The sequence below is a fragment of the Hordeum vulgare genome, chromosome 4H (genome assembly GCF_904849725.1).
Source record: "Hordeum vulgare subsp. vulgare chromosome 4H, MorexV3_pseudomolecules_assembly, whole genome shotgun sequence".
NCBI classification, from domain to species: Eukaryota; Viridiplantae; Streptophyta; class Magnoliopsida; order Poales; family Poaceae; genus Hordeum; species Hordeum vulgare.
In genome coordinates, this window is record NC_058521.1 from 73,230,585 (window position 1) to 73,240,142 (window position 9,558).

Consider the following 9,558-nt stretch of genomic DNA (forward strand, 5'->3'; position numbering starts at 1 on the left):
GACTGGCGGGTTTCTATTTCTTCAACTTTAGTTGAATTGGATTTGACCGAGGCGGTCCTTGGAAAAAGGTTAAATAGCAATCTGCACATCTCCGTTGTGGTTTTGCGTAAGTAAGATGCGATCATACTAGATGCCCATAGCAGCCACGTAAAACATGCAACAACAAATTAGAGGACGTCTAACTTGTTTTTGCAGGAAATGCATGTGATGTGATATGGCCAAAGACATGATGTGATATATTGGATGTATGAGATGATCATGTTGTAATAGTTAAATATCGACTTGCACGTCGATGCTACGGCAACCCGCAAGAGTCATAGGGTTGTCTTTAAACTAACGTTTGTGTTTGCTGATGCGTTTACTATATTGCTAGGTTGTAGCTTTACTAGTAATAGCATAGATAGCAAGACAACCTCGATGGCAGCACAATGATGGAGATCATGATGATGGAGATCATGATGATGGAGATCATGGTGTGGCATCGGTGACGATGAAGATCATGCCGGTGCTTTGGTGATGGAGATCAATAAGCACAAGAGAATGGTTATATCATGTCACTTATGAATTGCATGTGATGTTAATCCTTTTATGCACCTTATCTTGCTTAGAACGGCAGTAGCATTATAAGGTGATCCCTCACTAAAATTTCAAGATAAAATTGTGTTCTCCCCGACCGTGCACTATTGCGACAGTTCGTCGTTTCGAGACACCACGTGATGATCGGGTGTGATAGACTCAACGTTCACATACAACGGGTGCAAAACAGTTGCACACGCGGAACACTCGGGTTAAACTTGACGAGCCTAGCATGTGCATACATGGCCTAGGAACACATGAGACCGAAAGGTTGAGCATGAATGGTATAGTTGATATGATTAACACAGGGATGTTTACCACTGAAACTACACTCAACTCACGTGATGATCGGGCTTGAGTTAAGTGAATTTTGATCATTCCACACTCAAGTAACTAGAGGGATGTCTATTTGAGTGGGAGTTCATTAGTAATTTGATTAGCTAAACTCTAATTGTATTGAACATAGTCTAAGTTCACTTTGCACTATTTTATGTTGTAGATCAATGGTTCATGCAATAGCAACCCTGAATTTCAATATGTTCCTAGAGAAAGTTAAGCTGAAAGATGATGGTAGCAACTTTGTAGACTGAGCTCGTAATCTTAGGCTCATCCTACAAGCTGGGAAAAAGAATTATGTCCTTGATGCTGCGCTAGGAGATGAACCACCCGTTACGTCTGATCAAGATGTTTTGAATGATTGGCAAGCACGTAAGGAGGACTACTCAGTAGTTCAATGTGCAGCCTTGTATGGCTTAGAACCGGGACTTCAACAACGCCTTGAACGTCATGGAGCATATGAGATGTTCCAGGAGTTGAAATTTATCTTTCATAAGAATGCCCGGATCGAGAGGTATGAGACCTCCGATAAATTATATGCTTGCAAAATGGAGGAGAATTCGTCCGTCAGTGAACATGTGCTCAAAATGTCTGGGTACTCAGACCGTCTAGCTGAGCTGGGAGTTGAACTTCCGTAAGAGGCTATCACTGACAGAATTCTTCAATAACTGCCACCTATCTACAAGAGCTTTGTGTTGAACTATAACGTGCAAGGGATGAACAAGTCACCCGACGAGTTATTCGAGATGCTGAAAGTCGCAGAGTCAGAACTCCGGAAAGAACTTCAAGTGTTGATGGTCAATAAGACTACTGGTTTCAAGAGAAATGGCAAAGGCAAAAAGGGTAACTCCAAGAAGAGCGGCAAAACTGTTGCCAATCCGACGAAGAAACCCAAGGCTGGACCTAAGCCGGAAACAGAGTGCTATTATTGCAAGGGGATGGGTCACTGGAAGCACAACTGCCCCAAGTATTTGGCTGATAAGAAGGCGGCCAACGCCAAACCAGTTATATGTGATGTACATGTTATTGATGTGTACTTAACCAACTCTCGTAGTAGTGCTTGGGTATTTGATACCGGTTCAGTTGCTCATATTTGCAACTCGAAGCAGGAACTGCAGAATAAACGAAGGTGGCAAAGGATGAAGTGACGATGCGCGTGGGAAATGGTTCCAAGGTTGATGCAATCGCTGTTGGCACGGTCTCACTTCAGTTACCATCAGGATTAGTTATGAACTTAAATAATTGTTATTTAGTACCTGCGTTAAGCATGAACATTATATCTGGATCTTGTTTATTGTGAGATGGTTACTCATTTAAGTCACAGAATAATGGTTGTTCTATTTTTATGAGTAATATCTTTTATGGTCATGCACCCAATGTGAGGGATTTGTTCATATTGAATCTTGATTGTGATGACACACATATACATCACATTGAGACCAAAATATGTAGATTTAACAATGATAGTGCCACTTTTTGTGGCACTGCCGCTTAGGTCATATTGGTGTAAAGCGCATGAAGAAACTCCATGTTGATGGGCTTTTGGAGTCACTTGATTTCAAATCACTTGACACGTGTGAACCATGCCTCATGGGCAAGATGACTAAGGCTCCGTTCTCCGGAACAATGGAGCGTGCAAGTGACTTGTTGGAGATCATACATACTGATGTGTGCGGTCCAATGAGTGTGGAGGCGTGCGGCTGATATTGTTATTTTCTCACCTTCACTTATGATTTGAGTAGGTATGGATATATATACTTGATGAAGCACAAGTCTGAAACGTTTGAAAAGTTCAAGCAATTTCAGAGTGAAGTTGAAAATCATCGTAACAAGAAGATCAAGTTCCTACGATCTGATCGAGGGGGTGAATATCTGAGTTTCAAGTTTGGTGCTCACTTAAGACAATGTGGAATCGTTTCACACTTGACAACGCCTGGAACACCACAGCGTAATGGTGTGTCCGAATGTCGTAATCGTACTTTGTTAGATATGGTGCGATCTATGATGTCTCTTACCGATTTGTCATTATTGTTTTGGGGTTAAGCATTAGAGACAGGTTCATTCACTTTAAATAGGGCACCATCAATATCCGTTGAGACGACTCCATATGAGCTATGACATGGCAAGAGGATAAAGTTGTCGTTTCTTAAAGTTTGGGGATGTGATGATTCTGTCAAAAAGCTTTAGCCTGAAAAGCTGGAACCCAAAGCGGAAAAGTGTGTCTTCATATGTTACCCAAAAGAGACAGTTGGGTACACCTTCTATCTCAAATCCGAGGGCAAAGTGTTTGTTGCTAAGAGCGGAGCTTTTCTTGAGAAGGAGTTTCTCTCGATAGAATTGAGTGGGAGGAAGATAGAACTTGATGAGGTTGTGGAACCTCTGCTCCCTCTAGATGGTGGCGCAGGGCAGAGGGAAATCTCTGTCGAGGCAACACCTGTTGAGGAGGAAGCTAATGATGATGATCACGAAGCTTCAGATCGAGTTACTATCAGACCTCGCAGGTCGACAAGATCACGTACTGCTCCTGAGTGGTACGGTGAAAGGATCGATATGGTTGACTAGAGGGGGGGTGAATAGACAACGACCACTTTTTAATTAATCTTAGCAAGTTAAGGTAAACAACATATAGGTCCACAAATATTACGACAATGAGGTGAACCCTAATGGAGCTAACAACGAGAGCTATTGAGACAAGTAAGATATAGTCAACAATATAAGCATACACAGAGTAAAGGTTAGAGATAACCACAAGTGGAACCGATGGAGACGAGGATGTGTTACCGAAGTTCCTTCCCTTTGACAGGAAGTACGTCTCCGTTGGAGCGGTGTGGAGGCACAATGCTCCCCAATAAGCCACTAAGGCCACCATATTCTCCTCACGCCCGCGCACGATGCAAGGTACCGTGATTCCACTATAGGTGCCCTTGAAGGCGTGTAACATCCCAAATTTGGGAATGTTAAAATAATTATTAGATTGATTGTTTGTTTGATTGATTGAAACTTGAGTGGAATTTGAAACTTCTCAAAAAAATGCGAGGGAATAAAATGACTTTCCCAAAATTTTCTATTTTGAATCCCTTTTCAATTTTAAGTTTGAATATTTTCAAAACCCTTTGATTAAAAAAAATCAAACGAGAGGAGGAAAATGACACTCCAAAATCAGAGACAATGTATTGATTCAAATTTTAAGTATTTGCAATTTATTTGAAATTCAAATTCCTTTTCATTTTAAAGTTATTGCAAAAAAATAATTTTTTTAAAAATTTATTTTATTTGGTTTTGAAAATATGTTCATGTTTTAGAAAATTTTATTCTGAAAATTTTGATATATAATATGTCTATATAAAATGTTCTCTCTTTTTCATTTATACGTTTTTCTTCTTTGTTTTAAAAAAAATTGTTCGCTCGCAAAAAAAAAAAAGGCCGCGCCTGGCCGTACTACCTACCAGGGCTGGCCGAATCCATGGCCCATGTGGCACTTCTTCTTTTTGTTTTCTAGTTTGCCACATTACGTATATGTTTAGTCCCACATTGCCTATCTATGGACCTTTAGACCTCCCTTTCACTTATAAATATAGATCCATAGGATCATCCAAAAAATCATCTATTTCGGGTTAAATCAATATTTTGGTTTGACTAGGTTTATTAAATAAAAATATTATTTTCTCTTCGGCGGGATTTATCGAAGTCGTCTCCTCATTGGAATTAATTCTTACTCTGCATTCTAAAGGTATTTCTCTTCGTATTTTTTTATACTCCCATAGTTTATTATTTCTAGACTAGTATTCCTACACTAGTATACGGTAGAGTAATTAGATATATTAATTAGTCTTCGTATTTACACATTAGTACTACAATTCTTTTAGACATAACACTTTTCTTCCGTAAAACAGCTTGGCCCTGATTTTTCAAATAGCCATAACTTTTTACTCGTTTATCCGAATTAGATGAAACCAACGCCTAGAGTTTCGTCTTGATCCCACCTATCCTGTGAACCTATCATGTCAAATTTTTGAAATTTTCGAATTTCGAAATTTGTTCATATTCATATTCAAACTTTTTTTGATCATATCTTTTTATCCGTAGCTCCGTTTTAGATGAATCCAATTACGTCGGATTCGTATCAAAGTAATCTTCCCGTTTGTATCATTAGTTTTAACTTTTCAACTTATAATTTTGATCAAATCAGATTTATCTATTAGTGCCCAAAAGTGTTCACATCGTTCTAAGCCGATTCAATGTTATATTGAAGTATTTGTATCTTTTGATCCGCTATTTCAAATCTAGTAATTCTTTTTTCTACATGCTCATATTGATCTACTATATCCAATAGCATCATTAGTTTCGACCTTTGAACCTTACAAATTTGAGCGATTCAAACATTCATTTGATCTTATCTTGCAAATCGTACCACCTTTTCAATTGATTCATTTCACCCCTAAACACTCATGTCATATATTTTTGTACATAACCATCGTACTTCAGTTCAACTTCTCTTGACCTTTTTAATGCAAATTTAATTCATACTTCAATTCGCTATAACTTGCGTTGTTGTGCTCCATTTCAAGAAATTCTTTCTACAAATAAATTCTTATGTCTTATACTATTTGTCAAACAACATTCATGTTGTTCTCCCAATATTTTTGATCATCTCCCATAGTGTGTTCAAGTCGAGCTTATATAGCAATAGTTCATCGTCCATTACCTCTTTTGATCTCATTCATGCACCTTCACTTTACAACACACTTAGGACCTTTTTATTAAACCTTAGTACGTTGTTATTTTGCACCAAGACATGCTTTGTTCTTATGTTCTCTTGGTTCTTCCTTTTTGGCATGAATGTTTATTGAATGCTATTCATTTACGATAGATTGCTCGAACTGTGGCGAGTAGAATTATCAGGATTTTGAGAGCGACTATCTTCATCAAGTAATACCAGGCAAGTCATTTGATCATGTATCATCTATGTTTTCTGCATCGTAGTTCTACCATCCTATGCCCAATTGCATGCTGACTAGGTACTTGGAAATTATGGTTACATATTGTAGTATCATGTGGTAGGCACCCAACAACCCCGTTACTTGGTCCGGGATGACAAATTTCATATTGCTATGCTTGAGTAGACGGGATTCTGGTTGAGAGTTTATCACGAGTGATGCAAGAATAATTTAATAACCAAGACCGGTTAAGTCAAGACTTTTCAATACCTCATGATGCAATGCAACTCTGGGTGAAGGACGGTTGATCGGCTCCCTGGAGAAACCAGTGGATGACCCGGGATGCTGGAGACGGCCATGACATCTTGCGGAAAGCTTCACCCAGGCTCAAAGAGACGGACGGATATTTCCAAGACCCAAGGCTTACCTGCACAGCCACAAGTCATTATGGGCTCTGGCTTGGTTGGACAACACGGCGACTCTGGACAGGCGGTGCTAGCAGATGTAGAAGAACGGTAGGATTGAATGGGCACCGACAGGGATTCAGAGGGACCCGTTGAAAGACCATGTTTTGATCATCCAGTCTTCAAACACCCTGAAGTGCGAGGACATACACGGAGGCGATCAAATATTGTGGGGAACGTGTGCAAAACTCTGCAGAGTACTCAAACCTAATCGATTAGCCGTGTCCATGGTCATGGACAACTTGAGCCAAAGGAACTGAGGTTATCTGAAATTCTCAACACAAATAATAATATTGATGTGGGTATTATTGACAACATGGGTACGAGGATTGGTTGGCGGAACCATCTCGTTAACAACAAACAATGTAGTAATATTTTGCTTCCAGCCCTCTTGTTATAGGAGAAAATTGGCTTTATGCAAAACTTATAGCCCCACCTGCCAAATATGCATGTAGAGATAGTTGATTATTATTTTTACCCCTCTCTTTGATGACTTGCCGGCATATTCCATATGCTGACCTACACGGCTGCAACGTCTTATGTTGCAGATATTTTTCTTCGACGAGTAAGAGTACGATTTAGGGTTACGGTCTACATTCAACTTGTCGTTGGTGTTTATTGGGACTCCACTCCCTTGACTGTTTCCGCTGAGATATTTAAGGTATATATCAGTTTTACGCTATTTACATGTGATTGCACTTTGATATATACAATGATGTACTGTGTGTGCCAGCATACTGATCCAGGGATGGCACAGATACACAGAGGCTTGACTCGTTTTGAGTCGGGTCGCTACAAGGCGGCGACCGAACCTTTACAAACAAGGTTGGGGCAAACTCCACACAAAGCTTGGAGGCTCCCAACTAGACCACGAAGCTTCACCACAATGGAATATGGCTTCGAGGTGACCTCAACCGTCTAGGATGCTCAAACACCCAAGAGTAACAAGATCCGCAAGGGATTGGTGGGGGAATCAACTTTTCTCTTGGTGGAAGTGTGGATCTAGGCCTTCTCAACCAATCCCTAAAGAATCAACACTTTTGATTGGCTAGGGAGAGAGACCGGGCACTTTTGAGCTTAGGGAGCAACAATGGAGCTTGGGGAGGTAAGAGATGAGGTTCCACAGCTAGAAGAACCCTTTATATAGTGGGGGGGAATCCAACCGTTTTCCCACTCTCTGCCCGAGCTCCAGCGGTACTACCGCTGACTAGGGGCGGTACTACCGCTGGCATTCCAGCGGTACTACCGCTCGCCCCAGCGGTACTACCGCTGGGCCCCGGGTAGTGCAAAAGCACTACCACCACCAAGAAAGTCTTCGCAAAAAGGTCCGTCCACGAACAACCGCTAGGCAGGCGGTACTAAGCTCCTGGAGCGGTACTACCGCTGACCAGGGGCGGTACTACCGCCAGCCAGCGGTACTACCGCTGACTGCAGCGGTACTACCGCTAGCATTCCAGCGGTACTACCGCTGGGGACCATTTTGCAAGGAGGAAAGAAACACAGTGGCGGGGGCCGCTCCAAAGATGTAGGTAAGGGAAAATATGTGAAGTGTGCGCGTGCAAAGATAGATTCCACCCAAACATTTCCACTACGGTTCCCCTCTTAATAGTACGGCTTTCCTATGACTCAAATAAAGAGAATCGTAGAGAGCGTTGTGCTTCCGTTCCATGAATGAGGAGGCGAGTCGTCTTGTGCCGTTGACGTGTGTTATCTGAAACCTTAACACACACGGTTAGTCCTTTACGGTACTGTCATCAATCACCAAAATTACTTAGGCATAAACTATGCCCCAACAATCTCCCCCTTTTTGGTGGATTGATGACAATACCGGATTTGCACAGAGAATAATATGAGAACAAAAAGATAGAGATATATGACAATACGGGGCATATGACTCACAACATATGATGGAAATAAATCTCACATAAGTTCATGTCTCACCAACGATAGCAAACTAGAAGCAAACCAAGTTCGAAGCAAACCACGAAAGAAAGCAAAGCAAAGCAAAGTTCAACTCTGAAAACAAGTAAATCCAGCTCCTAGACTCTCTCCCCCTTTGGCACAAGACACCCAAAAGGGGCACACCTAACGCCACAGGTAGTTACTCCTCATCCTCAGCATCGCCAGACTCGTTGGTGCCCTCCTGATCGTCCTGCTCCTCCTCTTCCTCCTCAGCGCCAGACCACTGGTAACCTTGAGCCTGCATCCAAGTAGCCTCTGGAGTGATGTCGTCCTCTGATCCGCTGGAGATGTCAACATCAAGAGTCCTTAGGACACGCTTGTGCCTCTGGCGGTTCTCCTTCTAAGCCACGTGCGCCTGGTACTGGCCCTTGGCCTGCATACAGAATAGGGTCTTCATCTTATCCTGCAGTTTGATGGCCCAAGATGGCATGGCAGAAGAGCGGGACTGAGAGGCAGTTCCTCTGTCACTTGCAGTCTCTGTGTTAGTATCCATGGGCTGAGAGGAAGTTGATGGGTTGGCCCATTTATCCTTGACGCGAAACTTGACAGGGTCGTGCACAATGTAGTCAGACTGAATGTAGAGCTCCTCCTGCGGATAAGTATCTTGCCACTTCTGACGAATATAGGCGAACAGATAGGGCCCGTAGATGGGAACCTTACGCATTATGATGCAGTTCCAGAGCTCCGTGAACATCACATCCGAAATATCAAGAGGGGCAGACTCCTTAGTCATAGCCTCCTCACAGAGAAGCAGCATCTCAGCCAAAGAGCCATGAACCTCGTCGAAGTTACCAATGCGAGGGAAGAGGATGTTGCGGAAGATCTGATGCATGATGTCCAAATGCTTGGGAAGCACACCCTTCCTCACATAGAGTTGCTGCAGTCTGTCCTTGGTTGGGAGCCTATCAGTGCGGGCTGCAGCATGAGGACGCGACCCAAGTGGAATGTCAGCTCCCTGGCACTCAACCTTGAGGAATGCCATGAATTCACGCCAGGTACCTGTCATCTTCTGAGTCCCAGTCATCCATACCATAGAGCGCTCTTCATCAGGAGAGAAGTGGACCCTGACATAGAACTGGGCAACAACAGTGGGGTCAAAATCTGTCTTGAAAGTGATGATGTCCTTGATGCCCAGTTTGTCAATCAGAGAGAGGGCATCACCAAAATAGTCCAGGTTCCGCTAAAGATGAGCAAGGTCAATCCACTGAACGGGGACATAGTTCTTCTTGAAATGCATGACAATATCACGGTAGATCCTGCAGTGATCCTTTGCCCAAACATGG